The sequence below is a fragment of the Semicossyphus pulcher genome, unplaced genomic scaffold, assembly GCF_022749685.1.
Source record: "Semicossyphus pulcher isolate SPU_LCO1_2020_fin unplaced genomic scaffold, fSemPul1.0.p SCAF_16, whole genome shotgun sequence".
Classification (NCBI taxonomy): Eukaryota; Metazoa; Chordata; class Actinopteri; order Labriformes; family Labridae; genus Semicossyphus; species Semicossyphus pulcher.
In genome coordinates, this window is record NW_027211670.1 from 21,943,897 (window position 1) to 21,960,000 (window position 16,104).

Here is a 16,104-nt window from a genome sequence, read left to right on the forward strand (position 1 = left end):
ACCCAAACATTCGGTGAAAGTGCGCTCAGACACAGAAACTCTCTCCTGGCCGTGATGTCTGACCTTTCCAGAAGGCAGAGGGATTAAAGCGTTTCACCTTCAAGGTTAAATAAAGTTTGAAATTATTATTGTTAGTTTAGATGGATTAAAGGACACAAACGTTTTTATGAATGAAGTTCTTAGAATTAAAGATATGTTAGATAAAGTGGGACCTGATTACATACAAATACTGTAAATTAAACTTTTAGTTAGAGTTCCATTTAAGTACCAAAAAGTAATCAGCATAAAGTTTTAAAAATATGAGTATTCAGGGTCGCCGGTTTAGCTCAGCAGTTACATTGTGTGTCCCGTATACAGAGGCTACAGTCCTCGATGTGGTGGCCCCGTATTCGACTCCCACCCTCATCATCCCCACTCACTCTTCCCCTGTTTCCAACACTATCTACTGCCCTCTCTCTCCGTCAATAAAAGGCATAAAAAAGCCAAAAAAAGAGAGTATTCAATGAGCTGTTAATTTGGCTTAATGGAGCAGTTCCCCCCTGAAAAAGCCACTGTCAGTCAAAGCTGGTGTTCTCTGTAATCAATAGAAGCAATAATATTTAAAATTGGCGCCACAGCTGTGGAGAAAGTTGTACAAACAGCTTTTGGTTTTGCCCATTCTACATTCCTACAACACCCAGCATGCATTGCGCCCCTCCCTCTGGAAGGAACGGCCCAGCGAGAGACACTGAAGTGAAATACTACCGTTTTGCTGCAGGCAACTGGTCAGAGCGGTACAGAATCAGAATTACGATGAGAATATACCTGTGGATCGTCTAACAAAGCTTCAGGTCTGCAGTCTACATTTCAAAGCTGACGATTTTGAACGAGATATGACATCAGAGGTGGGCGTCCTAGATTGAGGAAGTGTAGTTTAGCGAGCTCCCTGGCCTAGGATTGCGTCCTCCAACGGCACAGAGCCAAATTGCATTTTTTTTCCTACCATATTAGCATTAGCTCCTCATAATAGCATGATAGGACTGAGGTTGAAAATCAGCGAACTGGCCCTTTAACTTTGTAAAGACTATTTTTATGTTATGGTTTAGGTGGAGTAAGGTATAGTAGCAGGTATAGGATAGTAAGCTTCAACTAGCTTACATATACTGCTACAATACCTGACAGTAAATATTAATGCAATCAATACATCATTTTTTATAGCCTAAGAAGATCACATTTTATATTGTGTGAAAGCTTTATGTAAAACCCCCTAATTAAACTCTTTAATTTATAAAACTGTAAATGCAAATGTTCCTCTTTCTTCTGCTATACTTGGTATCTTCTTCTTCATTTTGGACAAATACAGTAAAACATTGTTTCTGGTTCTACATAATTTAACATCCGTAGAAAATCAGCAGTTTCCTTCTTGTTATTCCAACAACAAAAACTCTCAAATGCGGTCACTGTGACAGCATGAAGCGGTACGTCTCTTCCTCACCAGTCCGTCTCACAAGTTGACCCCTCGAGCATCTGTGGGCCCCCCTTGAGAGTCTCCATGCAGGCAGCGGGGAATTACATCAGAAACTCAATGATTCTCTTAAAAGGTCAGCGCTTTCATAGCTTCTTCATTCTGTCTTGAGGTTGAATAAGTCCTCGGCAGCATCACCACTCTGTCTCCCTAAGGCTAATCAGGGGCTACGCAGGAGGGCAGAGAGAGGAGCCACCGGGGGGAGATCAAAGTGCTGCAGCCTTCAGACCTGCTGCTGTTTGCTCTCTCATGTGCGTCTCTGCCACCTCTCTCTCTCTCTCCCACCTCTGCCATCTCTGGCCTGGGAGGGGTTCAAGCCTCTGACGCCAGCACACACACACACACAGACACGCTCAGGACAGTCAAGCTGTGCAGGAAGTGGCACTCAGTTGAATTAATTAAAGGGTGAGAAAGCCGAGGTGGTTGAGACCTGGTACAAGCTGGTGCTTGATGCCACTTGAGAGCAGGTCTTTGGGGATTTGAAGGACAGAGGGGACCTGAGGGCACTCGAGCGGTTTTGCGCACGTTGTTGTGGATTCTGATGCAAGAGCGGTTAAGCTCCTATAAGTCATGTTAAGTCATATTACACCCAAGCGACAACCACCCCAATGCAGGAAAAAACTGCAGTTCCTCGAGTGGCTTTTTGAAACTAGCTCCAAAAGTGGGTCCATCCCGATTAGGTCCTGAACTAAAATGCAAACTTTGAAGCAAAACTAAACATGTTTACAGCCTGGTACTAAAACGGTTTTGGTTTCTATAGACAAATTCTCTATTCATGACTGGGGTTGAAAATCTCCTACAGAATGAGCCAGTTCTCACTTGGAGGTCTTCAAAAACGGCAACTTGGTCGGTGGCCCAACTCTTCAAAATATGACGCTTTAGGTACCCCACTAGCATCGTTTCCTTAGGCTGTTTTGTACCTCATTTTTTTATTGGTAGTATGACGTAGTAAAAAGCCAACCAATAGTCAATACATCAGTCAATAAATACAATAAAATTAGTCAATAAATACAACTCAAGCACAGCCCCATTATCTCAAGGCGTCCCCCAAGGTTCAGTGCTCGGTCCCCTCCTCTTCATGCTTCCCCTTGGTCACATCATGCGCCGCCATGGCCTCCATTTTCACTGTTATGCTGTCAAATCCCAGCTCTACATCAGCTCCCAGCTCTCACTCAACCATCACAAACTGCCGTATGGACATAAAAACTTCCTAAAACTCAACAGCAACAAATTTGAAATCCTCATTGGGGCAGAGTGAGAGAGAATCTTTTTCTTAAATCTAACCAGGTAACTGTGACTTTTTCACATTGTTAAAATCTGAAAAGGTTTGTTAGCAAACTTTATATAGAAAATCTAATGTGGTGTTGCTTATTTATTATTGCTAACTTGACTACTTTATTTTGGACAATGTGTGTTTATCAATACCAAACAGCCACACTGATGTTAGAGTGATATCTGGATGGTCATATTTTGTCCAAGCTTCTGCACTTGACGGGTTGGGAGTGAGAATATGTTGGCACAATCGCTTCACAAAGTCATGCAATTTTATGTTTCTTTTGTCTGTGCCTTACTTCTTACAACCGCTGACACTATAACGCACAATAAGTGGGTTGACAGAGACATAAATCTGGAAGGATTAGCACAGTAAAAGGCTAATCCTGCCAAAATTGTATCTCTCGCAGTCAAACACACACGAACAGTTGAGATGACAAATTCTGCAAAGGTAAAATCAAAGCTGAGCACAGCCGACACATCCAGGATATTAAAACCGATGAAATCCCTAATTCCCCAAGTTAAAATCTAAAAATACAAAGCAGCTCTCACAACCAGCAGCACCTGAGTGGCAGAATATAACGAGCAAAGTGACGACATGTGAGACAAGACTGCGAAGAGGCCTCTCCACACGTCAGCCGAGGAGTAAGAATAGAACAAATGAGACGCCACTACTCATCATTGATCAAGCTATTTTTAAAGGCGTTAGTATCTGTCACACACATATATATAAATATATATATTTCCAGGTTCACATACGTGCAGAAGATCTAAAAAATTCCCTTTGATTCATGCAGATGAAAGTGTAGACAGTGAATCAGGCTGTCTCTGGCATGAAACAAAAAGTAGAAGTGGAACAAAGATGGAGGAAAGGTGTGATAATATTGGTTCGGTCTGAAATCAAATTCTCAAGTCTTTAAAACAGCCTCTGCTGGATCCCGACACCCACGCAGAGCCCTCCTCAGTGGTGGGGCACACCCAGTTAAAATGAAAGAAAATCAGTTTTTTAAAACCCACAGTTTGGTTGACCCGGGAGAGCGCATAAATCATTCTGTGTGATGTGAAAACCCCGCTCCCCCCGGCATATCACAAATGGTTAATGATCTGAGGTAGCTGAGAGGCTGGTGCACCCTAGTGGCCACTGCTGAACCAAGCTTTAAAGTCCTTCACACCCACTCTGTGCTCTGCTATGTGGAGGCTGTTCTGCAATGTCGATATTTCATTTGAAATCCAGCGCAGCACTGCATGTCCACGTTACTCTGTGTACCAAACCACAGCGTCCTCCTAATATCAGCACAGGCAACATGACACACTCATAATCCTGTTAATGGGGGGGACAGAGGGGGGGAGTGTCAGGGATGAGTGTGCGAGGAAACGATTAGTGGTGGGAGATAAAAGAGCGATAAAGAGAGGACGGAGCCGACCACAGATCGAGTCCGTCAGCTGTTCTTGGCACTGTCAATTAGGTAGGACTTTGGTGATTACAAGAATTGGAAATTGCAGTGTTTGCCGCAGGCCGGAGCTGGGCGTCGCTTCATGTTTCTAGGCACAATTAGTGGGTAAGCAATACGGTAAGTGATTACTGCTTATCGGCAAACATGAGGGTGAGAAGCCACTCCACTCCTCTTCACTTTGTCTCATAAAATCTGCTTTGATTCACTCTGATTGCCTGCAGTGCTACAGTGAAGGGTTAAGGGAGGCTGTATTAGTACAATGAGTCTATGGGGGAGGACAGCTACAGGCAAGATAAATATGAACCACATTCAGCCCACAGCTCTGTCAGCTGACGCTTTCTCTCACACTGCTTTGAAAATTCATATGTGGTTCTCTTCATGGATCATGTGCAGGCTCTGTTACCTGTGAGCTTCTTCACCGGCTGCAGCCTCACACTGATGGTCTGGTGAGTGAGCAGGGGGGAGGAGGGCAGCGAGCGGGACACGCCCTCCATTATGCGAATGTGCTGCATGCCCTCGGTCATGGAGAGCGGGGGCACAGCGTAGTCTCCCTCAAAGGCACAGTCGCTGTCTATGCTGCCACCTGCAGGACGGGAGGGGAGACAGAACAGTGTGAGAGAGAGGCTTTTCTCTGCTTTCAGTCGTATCCAATAAAGTAACACACTAACCCTGGTTGGACAAATGAAGAGCGAGTTTGTGCAGAGAGAGCAAGGAGACAAGAGCCAGAAGTAATGACAGAATGACAGAAATACACTGATAACAGTCTTGGCATCAAAAAAGGTCACACTGAGATTCACTTTGGCAGTCGTAGGGGCCATTTATGTTCTGTTAAAGACCAACAAGGGTTGTAGAGAGGGTAGAGGTAGGGATTTTGATAATTAAATGATGAAATCACTGCATATCCATCCCATACCCAAGTAGAAGAAGACAGAGGTGTAAGACATGACGACGCAGAGGAGAAATAGTTTGCAAGCAAGCTATACAGAAAAATAATAATTCTAAGATATGGAACAAGAACTTATTTCGAACACTAATATATTAATGGATTAATTGTTTAGTCAGAAATTACATGTCACATATTTCCAGAGGCCCAAGGCTGGGTTGTCCTTCTTTATTTTCGCCCCTCCAGTGAAAATCAAGTGTTTAATCTTTCATGTGCTACAAAACATCAGCAGTCATCTCCATGGCTGGGCCTGTCTGCCTTTAAACTGCAGTGCACCAAGGACAGGCTGAACAACACGTTTTCAGATTGGCAGACGTCACAAACCTAAGGAGCCAATCCCGTTAATGGGCGGGGCGACGCTGTGCATATCATTATGTGTAACCTATGGCAACCACTTCAGCGATGCTCGAGCCAGGTGTGACCGTCATCGTGATTTTTGCAAACTTACTACTAACTACTAACGTTAACGTTGCTACTATTCAATTCAGACTATGTGTTACATTAACACTGGACTCTTATATTGTCTGTACACTGCACTATTTTTATACTGTAAACTATTGCACTAATATCCTGCACATCTGTACAGTTTTTAATCACACCTGTTGTGCGTATTTTGAATTATACATATTGTTTTTTATATTTTTTTTCTTATTGCCTATTTTTATATCTTATTCTATTTAAGTCTTTTACTTATTTTTATTCTAGTTCTGTGTTAATTCTTCTGCACCAAAATCACCAAAACAAATTCCTTGTATGTGTAACCTACAATAAACCCAGATTCTGATTCTGATTCTAATTACTACATTTCAAGCTAGCTAAGTTTCAACAAGTTGCCACTAAACGATGGCAGAGCGGGGTTTTGTTTTCGTGACGGAGGGGGCGGTTGAAAATTTGCATAGTGGGCGGGGCCTATGCAGATTCTGGGATTTTTAATGAGGAAGAAGGAGGAGATGTCTTGGGAGGATTTTAAAGGTAATTAAATGTATTTTGCAGAAAAAACATGTCAGACACAATTTATTATTTCAAGCAGAGCATTTTATACGTCTTAAAACATGACAAGTCTGCTCATTTAACAAGCTGGAGACGGAAAATGTTTGACGTTTTGGCTTCATCAAAGACAAACAACTTATTGATAATCTAAACCCACATAATAATTAATCAGTTAACTAAACTTCTCAGCGCTGATTGTGTATATTTCAGTGCTAATGTGGGTTGTAGTGCTGTTTGTATTTCCTCCCCCATGTACACAGTGTATGACAGAGTGCTGTAACAGTACCTCAGCCTGCTCCCTGCGTCCTGATATCAGTGAAACAGCAGTATTGAGTTGGCGTGACCCAGAAGAGGGAACAGCCCTGCAGGCAACACGTGCCGTTTACATTCACTGTAATAAAGTACAGCCTGCCTGACCTCAGTAAGCCCCACAGAAACACAATACCCCACCATTTTAATGTAATAAAGCAGGATTTTCTAACCATCTGAGTTGTGTTTAAACAAGCCCAAAAAAGAGTGCACTCATGACCATGAGAAAGCGTTTTATTCTCCAGAAAAAAGCTCCCACAATGAGGCGTAATTACAGACGGAGCACAAACATCCACTCTCCTTACCCTCCCACCCTCTTTCCTCTGTTGTTTCAAAAACCACAAATTATGACAACTTAGGGCTTACAGTTTTTTTTTTAACTTCACACACACATATTTCTGTGAACAAAACCCAGCCAGCTGTTTGGGAACACAACATCCATTTTGTGAATCAACCCCGGCTGCTCAGACTGAACATTTCCCCGCAGACAGAGCTGCAACAGCAACCGGTCAAGCAGCAGCCTCACGTCACACAGCAGCCGCCGCAGTGAGACATGAAGCCATTACCAGATGCGAGTGCGTGACAAGTCCCAGAGGACACCCGAATGATGGTTAGGACGGGGTCAAACCAGTTGTTCTGATGTCGATACGACAGAGAGACGTTTGCATAAAGTACCAAACATACATGTGTCTCTGTGTGGCGTCCAATCTACTACACATACCTGCTGTACTTACTTTGATACAGAGCTTAATTAGAGTTTTCAGGTATCTGGACTTTACTCAAGTCTTTATGTCTCAGACAACTTTTACTTCCAAAATTTTAACAAATAATTCTACCTACTAAATCCTTACATTCAATTCAATCAATTACACAAAATGCAATTGAAGGGAATCATTCATATTTCTGTTTAGCATCATTGCACGTCGCCTTTCCATCATCAAGTCTCATGTCACCCTAAATGGCTGGGACGACAGCACACAGTAAAGAGGACACCTGGGCATATCAATCTGTGCATATCAAGCTCAGCAGATGTTACAATGTGATAAAAATGAAGTTAACGACGTCTATAGACTCGTCAAGAATATAAAGACGAAAAAGACAAAAGGGGGAATTTAACTGCAGAGAAGAGGTGTCTAGTGGAAGTGACGTCATGTCTGACAGAGAGAACTTGTAGCAGCAAGGATGAAAGTAAACAAACAAACCTTGCTGAATACATTAAAGAGCAGCATCAGTCGTGTTTTAAGACATTTAAAATGCTCTGCTTGAAATAATAAATAATAAAAAACGTATACGTTTAATTACCTTGTAAAAACCATCCCAAGGCATCTCCTCCTCCTCCCTCATTAAATATTCCTGAATCTGCAGAGGCCCGTCCCACTATGCACATTCCCAACGGCCCCCTCCGTCATGAAAACAAAACACGTCTCTGCCATCGTTTAGTGGCAACTTGTTGAAACTCAGCTTGCTTGAAATTTTGTAATTAGTAGTACCGTTACGTAAACATTACGATGATGGTTACAGCTGGCTCGCGCATCGCTGAAGGGGTTGCCATTGGTTACAAATAATGATACACATAGCGTCACCCCGTCCATTAACGGGATTGGCTCCTTAGGTTTGTGACGTCTCAAACCTGCCAATCTGAAAACGTGTTGTTCAGCCTGTCCTTGGTACACTGCAGTTTAACAGCAGACAGGCCCAGCCATGGAGATGACTGCTGATGTTGTCCCTGATATGTCTTGTAGCACATGAAGAACACCACATGGAGATGTTCACAAGGTTAAACACTTGATTCTCACTGGAGGGGGACTTCCCCCATCCACATTATTTGCACATTTGTGCAAAGTTAATATCAATATTTTTAATATTTTAAACTATTATTGCATTTAAAGTTTTAACAGTCTCTGTGAGGCTCAGTTGACTTTGCACAAAAACAGCTGCTACAAATGTCCTCTAGGGGGCTACTTCTTACTTTTATACAGTGAGTTCATTTCAGATCCTGTTCACCTTTTAACTTTAACTTTAATAAATAAGTTTTATCACTACTTACTAAGTAGCTGTATCTACTTGATTACAGAATATGTGCACTTTTGCCGTCTCTGTTGCTGAACAACAGCCAGAGCAGCGGTTACATCCCAGCATGGAAATTCTCCTCATGTATGCAGAGCCCGGTGTGAATACCAAGTGGGGAGTTTGGTATTCTGGCAGCAATTATGGCGTTCCAACTCAATTTGAATGCATTCAATATTGGATGAAAACACACAATTATGCTGCTATTAAGCTCCATAAAGGTAAAGAAATGAGAGACACTTTAGAATAATCACCTTAAAATCCAAAGTGATACTTAAAGGAATGTAGCACTACTTGATCTCTCCATGCAAACAGACGTACACTGCGATGTGATGAGGCGGAAATCAAAAGGTGTGACTGAGGGCAAAGACGGAGGGCGGAGAGGGCGGAAAAGCCGCACTTCAGCGCTGAAATCAAGAGGACAAAAGCGTCGAGGAGGGGGAAATGATGGTGTTTTATTTTAAGCTGCGATGAGAGAGACGTGTTTAAGGGCCACTCCATGCCTCGAAATAAACACAAACACCTACTCATCGAGGTGTTTGGCTCCAAACATGCACGGGGAGGGGGAAACATGAAATCATAATTGTCCAACATTTCCTGCCAAGAAGACATTCCGGTTGTTGATAAACATCTTCTGTTGTAAACAGCCTGTTTCCCCCTCAGAACTCACTCAGATTTACAGGCCAAATCACAAGGAAACAACATTCATACTCTTCCTGTAAATATAACTTCATCTCCAGCACTCGTAAAGTTTTCTGCTATAAAGTGGAATAAAATACGGGCGAGTAAACACGGCCTCTGTGGGTTTCCACTGTGGAAACATTAATGGAGAAGAAATGGAGTCTGGAAGGAGACCGCCGGGGGAGAAATATTACAGGGACTGAGGAGGTAAAGGTGGGTAAGAGTTTCTCACTCATGCTATACACATGCACGCCTGGAAGCGGCTCTGTGCACCACATGATAAACAAAAGAAGCTAATGCTGGGTATGGGCAGGGGGATAAGAATCGATACAGCAATACAGTGTACGGCAACATTTTAGCAATACACAGGCTAAGCATGGTCATTTCATTGTGTAGAATATTATATTGTGTCGTCATTGGCGACAAAAATTGATGACAAAATTAGTTGCCAACAAATGTAACCGTCAATAATTAGTGGATTACGTCATCAAGCATGTTTCATAACATGGTTTTCAGGAATTGCTGAGGGGTGAGCCATCTCACATTCTTACTATCTCTGCATGGAGTTGTACATGCAAAACAGCGACCGGGAAGCGGCAGGTAAACAAAACACAGCAAAATGGCGGCGGGCTGATGCAACACCATCGCGTCCTGAAACGTGTAAAGTCTGGGAGCATTTCAGCCTCAACGCTGCGAAGAAAAGAAGCGCCTGCAGGATTTGTAAAGTGGACCTTTCATTTCAGGGGAGCACGTTGGTAATGCGGGAGCATTTGAAGAGAAGGCACGTTGGATTTGTTTACTTGATTTTTATATCAGCACTTTGTCTGTCTTTGGTCTTAAATGGACAAAAACTTGATATCAGGGGCGCTGGTTTAGCTCAGAGGCTACAGTCCTTGTTGCACTGATCGCAACTGACCCTCTCCTCTCTCCTCCACATGTTTCCTGTCTAACTTCAGCTATACTCTCTTATAAAGGCAAAAAGCCCAAAAAATAATCTTTAAAAAAAACAACAAAAAAACTTGATATTGGATTTGTTATTTATCTTTTGTATCAGTGACGCCAAACTAACAGCAAAGCTTGTTTAAAGACATATTTTTGAATGAAGAACTATTTATTAGCACATGCTTAAAAGAACCTCCAACTAGTTTTAAAGCTAACAGCTTAAGTAAGAGCCATTAAGTTCCTGTGAAATTCATCATACGATTAATTGATTAATCGTTTCAATAATCGATGACGAGCCGATGATCAAAATAGTCGTTAGCTGCAGTCTTAATCGTGACTTTTAATTGTTTGTCTTTTTATTTACTAATTTATTCAATATAAAAAAACAACTCCTCTGCAATGTACTCAAAAGAAACAAGCTGTCTGGACTGATGAATCTGTAATCACTGCAATAAGGTAATACAATCTGTATCTATATATATACAATAAACACAAATTAAGCTTTATTTTCATAAAAACTAATTTACTTTATAATCCAACAGTTGCTGAAGGGGCTGCGTGACTCTCTTGTTCTTACTGAATTGTTTAGAACACCTGTGTGTGTAGGTGAGTTCCACTATGTGACTGTAAAACAAGTTCAGTTTGTCAGAAACTTTAATGCGCAGGTTGGTCAATCTGTCTGCTTAACAATCCAATTCTGATGCAATAAAAGTAACAGACGGAAACTTGATCTCATTAGATGACACATGCTGACAGATAATTCCTTTGGGGACATAATTTGCAGTTAAAATAAGATGATATATTGTCGTGTGTTTAAGGGCAACACTCAGCATATTGTAAAATATTTCATATCACAATAATATCATATCGAATAAAAGTATCGGGATAATATCGTATCGTTGGTCCTCTGGGGATTTCCTCCCTATTGCTGGTTGGAAGGCTCATTTCATCCCTCACCTCACCACCTGTAACCTTTATCTTCTTTGCATAATGTGGTTTATGTATTGAAAAAAACATGTTTGTGTAATTTTCGTGTGCTTACCTTGGCCGACGTGGCTCAGGTGAGGGTCTAGACCGGGCGAGCGGGGGTCTGCCAAGTCCTCGCTGCCGCCATCTGCGGACGAGGAGCAGAGAGAGAAAGACAGGGAGTGAGCGCGGTGGTGCTGGTAGCGTGGCGAGGAGGAGGTGTCGGCCAGCAGCAGGGCCACGTCCTCCTCGCCGATCAGCCAGGTGTGTGAGCGCAGGACCCCCAGCAGGCTGCTCATGCACAGACCCTCCACGCCCTTCCTCCTGGGGCCCAAATGGCTCCGCATGGTGGCGAAGGGGGACCGCGCCGCCAAGCTCCACTTCTTCCGCCCCCCCATGTTTAGACTAAACAAGCAGCGAGCCTCTATCTTAAGGGCCTGCCTGCGCAGATAACACAGTAGTTTACATTACAGCCATTGTAGCGTGCAGAGGGTGTAGTGTTGGAGCCACAATCAAAGCGCTCACTGGGCTCGGTATGGTTCACTGAGCGAGGACTAGCTGTAAAAACAGTGGGCGTTTCCCAGGATAGATCCACATACGCTTAATGATATGAGGATCAATTACGCCCAAGGGAGCAGGCAGGCGGAATTAGCCACAGTGGATGGAGCTGAAACGAGAGGGGGGGGCGGCATCACTGGGCAGCACAGTCAGTGTCACCGGGGGATTGTTTCATAATCCTGTTCAAGTGTTGATGGATCTACTGTAAAGCACGGCAGGCCGGCAGAGGAGGTTTGGAACCAATGATTTATACTCAGAATAAACACATCCCACTGGAATTAAGTGAGCTATTAATAAAAAACTATGAGCACGTATGAAAACGAGAGGATTTTGTACGCGGAGATCAAAGCGAAATCCTTTTATCGCTGAAGTATTGTATATTTCAGAAAGGCCCGCATTGTGTTTTTAATCACAGAGCTCACATCAGCCCAAACAAATACTCCAGCTTTATCTCCCCCCCCCCATCTCAGATCCACACACTGTGAGCCAGCAGCCACGCAGCGGGCTCGATTGGCTGACTGGTGGAAAGATCAAGCTTGTCGATGGGCAGATAGAATAAGCCGCTGGGCATGATTGTGTGAGAACTGGGCCAGCTTGAGATTGACGCTGATTGTAGAAGGGAGACCTCTGCAGAGGATTTTTCGTGGCTGCTCGGCTTCCTGACCTCAGCCTCGGTGTCAGGATGTGTCAAAATAATAGGAATACTAACAAACTGTGAAGAGTTATGCAGTCAAAACACTGAATTTCAGGGCGATTTTGAGACATTCCAGGAATACAACCTTTTTATTCTTTTTACACACATCGATCCTGCTGCTAACGCCTCACTCTCACCTCCATTTCTTGCATGTTCAACACCACCAAACCCACCAAGAATAGCAGCTCACCTTGTGTACCTGATGAGCCATATCGTCTAGTAAAATCAATGTGGTGAAAATCAATACGGGCTTTGAAAATGATGTGCTGTGGCTATAAGCATTGCTGGCACAGTGAGGCATGAAAACACATGCAAGCCCGTATGAAGAGCATGACGCTGTGAGCGGAAAGCTCAATGATACACGCTAATAGATTGTGCACACTCGCTATACTCCGGCAGCGTATCTGATTAGCACCTGAGGTGACGTTTTGAGCAAAGTGCTCGTCAGCAGACGAGTTCCGAAGCTTGAAATGTCAGAGCTGAAGCGGTAATGATTCTAATGAAGGATAAAAAGCTGTAGAAGTAGTCGGCTTCGTCTTCATCTGTTACGGTTTAGTTATCAAAAGTGAACATAGCAAGAGATTGGTGTATGAGAATGGGAAGGAGCTGCAGCCTTTGCTGGAAATGAAACTACGAAAGATAGACGACATGACAGCTCCCTAAAAGTGAAGTCAAACCCTCTCTATCGCCCCCTGCTGACTGGCTGCAGTATAGCTCATAAAGCCCGCCTCCTCCATGTTAACAGATGGGACATGAGTCAAACTATAAAATCAGAATACACGCCAAATAAATTTCTCTCAAACATGGTTTCTGTCATTATAGTTAGTTCTTATCATGCTGATTGAAGTGTTCATTTTTCTGTTAATTTGATGCTGTAAACAGGATGATTGACAGCTCTGTCAACAAATGGGGCTCCTGCAGCCGATCTGTTCCAGATTAGCAGAGTAGAGGACGAACAGCGAGAGGAAACGTAACTAAAACAATCACTACAGTCATTGAAACTTCCATATCTGTGAACGTTTGCTTCAGACCAACACAGGAAGCCATTCTGCTGTTAAAGACAGACTTTCAGGATCCTTGCTGTTTTGACTTTCAACCTCAGTCCTATCATGCTATTATGGGGAGCTAATGTCATTATGGTAGAGAAAAAAATGCAATGCAAATTGCGACAATCTTCTCCAGTGGGACCTGGAAAACCTCTGCCAGATGACGTGTTTCACGTCGTCTGGCGGAGGCTTTTCCCAGGGGTGAATTGCTCCTTTAAGTGTGTGTTTTGGTTAGCGGAAGTGGCTACGGCGGCTCCACCCACCAATCACTAATGCGCAGCTCTGGCTCCAAATGACGTCACCAGTGCAGGATGGCAGTGCCCGTCACGGGGGGTATTTTGGCTTTAAATACATGCAATGAGAGCAGATGGAGACGTGTGGTCCATCTTTATACAGCCATTGCATTCAACCCACTACACACGAGATTCTACATAAAAGTAGGGCGATGAAAACTATGATAAAATATGATACAATTATTAAAAGTATCTGGGTAAAGACAGAGGCGTGGAGACACCAGGCTGTTTATTAGCTAAAGACAAAAGATATAGGATGTCAGGAGGAGCTTATTGAGACATTTTATCACCTTGGCCAACAATAAATTGTCATAAAAATTTGACTTATTTTGTTATTGATTATTAAGAAAAAATCCACATGCCACAAATGAAGCTTTAAGCCTCTTCTCTCTCCACTACCGTATCTTTCTAGGCCGGGGAAACACATCTCTGTACCTCTTCTATTTGAGAGCGCGTCCATTCTTCTGCGCAGATTGCTCTCTTGTTACGCAGTGATCACAGAACAATGTCCTGCCACACAGATCAATGGCCTATTAAGCAGGGAACACGAAAGGGGAGGAACCTCCGGGTGACAGAAGACAGAGACGTGTTTTCACTCCAACACCGGAGACAAACAGCGGACGTCATTCCGGTCCCTTACAGAGCATCTGTCAACAACAATGTGAACACATAGCGTCACTATCTCAGTATCAGGTTCAGAGTCGGAGGATCTGCTCTCTGTAGCCTCATCCTATTCATCTAAAAGACCATCTCCTAAACCGAGGAAATAATGGTGCACTCGCTGCGTCGGCTGCAGCTGTAACGCCACGCTGCTGTGTTAGGATGTCAAAGGAGCACGGCCAATTTCGCACTCGGACAAAGAGTCATTATGGGAGAAGTCAGCGTGACATCTGATAGTGATCCCATGGAGCATGTCGGAGACGACCGCTATCATTATCGCTCCGGCTGACTTTGATGAACCGGCCTGTGTTCAATGTGACCTCTGCTCCAAAATGAGGCTTCTCTCCCAGGTACTGTCTGAGGGTGATTACGGCAAATTGTGCTCTTTTTCTGTGATCACCTGCGGTGGAAGAAGACAGGAAGCTAAGTCGTCATAAGTTCCTCAAAGGCGGTTTTATCTGAGAAGTCTGGATGAAGTGTCGGTGAAACACATTCCAATTTCAAACGGATTAAGTTATTTTCTGCGACTGATCAATCACGTCACGCACAAAAAAGCAACAGCCTCTCCCTTTAAGTGTAATCAATACCCGTCCTTTACCTGCAGTACCCTCCAAAACAGCCAACAATAGAAACAAAGAAAAGGCTGCAGCTTAGCCGCGTAACTGAGACACATCCCGGATATTAGGAGCCCGGAGAATTACATCCTTCAGCTCAATGACTTCACTCAGTGACAGCACAGTGATTCAGTTCCTTTCTGCCTTATTCCTTACCTTGGCTGATTGCCTCGCGGGGCCTTAATGTTGTTGTGTTGCCAACTTGTTGTCAATCCCCGGCTTCTCACCAGGAGACAAACTAGGACCTCTAATTAAACACTTGTATTCTCCCTGTTACTCTCCGTGTCGCAGCAGATGTTTCTTACCATTCATCAAAATAACATTTCACGTTAGAAATACGGAGATGCATTACAGCAGGCGCAGACAGCATGGTGAATAATTTAGTAAGTTTGGTGCAAGAAGTGATACGTTTGCTAATTAAGCAGGCAGCATCCTTGCATGATCCACGCGTCCTTATTTCTCCAGAGAGCTAAATGTTAAACTATCTGGAATCCCCGATGTACAAACAGAAACAGGGATCATGTGCGAGAACAATAAATAAAACATGCTGACATTTATCCAGCCCACACACAGATAAATAACGTGCATACCCTATATCACATGGAGTCGTCCTGTGTGTGTGTGTGTGTGTGTGTGAGCTGATGTATCATGGGTAATTTTCCAAAATAGATTTAAAGAGTGTTAAGAAGGAAAGTTGCGAGTTGGAGAAGGTAAATGCCAACGAGTGAATCAGTGCTGATTCCTGTAGTGAGAAACGAGCGCCGCTGCCAAGTTGCAGCTTGTGATGTCACCAGAAGGAGGCGGGAGGATGCTGATGCGACGTCGCGCAGGGCACTTTAAAACCACCAACTCGAGGGCACCTCAATGAGCTACATAATCTCAGGGTCATGCAGTGAATCACAAGACTGCAGACACTTTTGTGTGGATGTGATCTCTAAGTAATGATGTTTATGATCAAGTTATTAATCACTCGCTCAAATAAAACGGCAGGAAATAGTGAAAAAATGCTCATCAGAAGTTTTTAAACCAACTCTTTGTCCACAAACTCAATAGATATTGAATTTCAAAGATACAATTTTGAAGATTTTGATTTTTATACTCTAATAAGAGC

At 43.3% G+C, this 16,104-nt stretch overlaps 1 protein-coding gene across 1 annotated transcript in view; it reads right to left on the minus strand.

The window, feature by feature from the left end:
- tanc2b (tetratricopeptide repeat, ankyrin repeat and coiled-coil containing 2b) overlaps nucleotides 1-4,697 on the minus strand; it is a 97,587-nt gene extending 92,890 nt beyond the window's left edge. Inside the window, exon 1 of the mRNA XM_069664998.1 lies at nucleotides 4,634-4,697. The gene's annotated coding sequence lies outside the window, so the exon portion shown is untranslated. The remainder of the gene's footprint in view (nucleotides 1-4,633) is intronic.
- Between the last annotated feature and the right edge of the window lie 11,407 nt (nucleotides 4,698-16,104).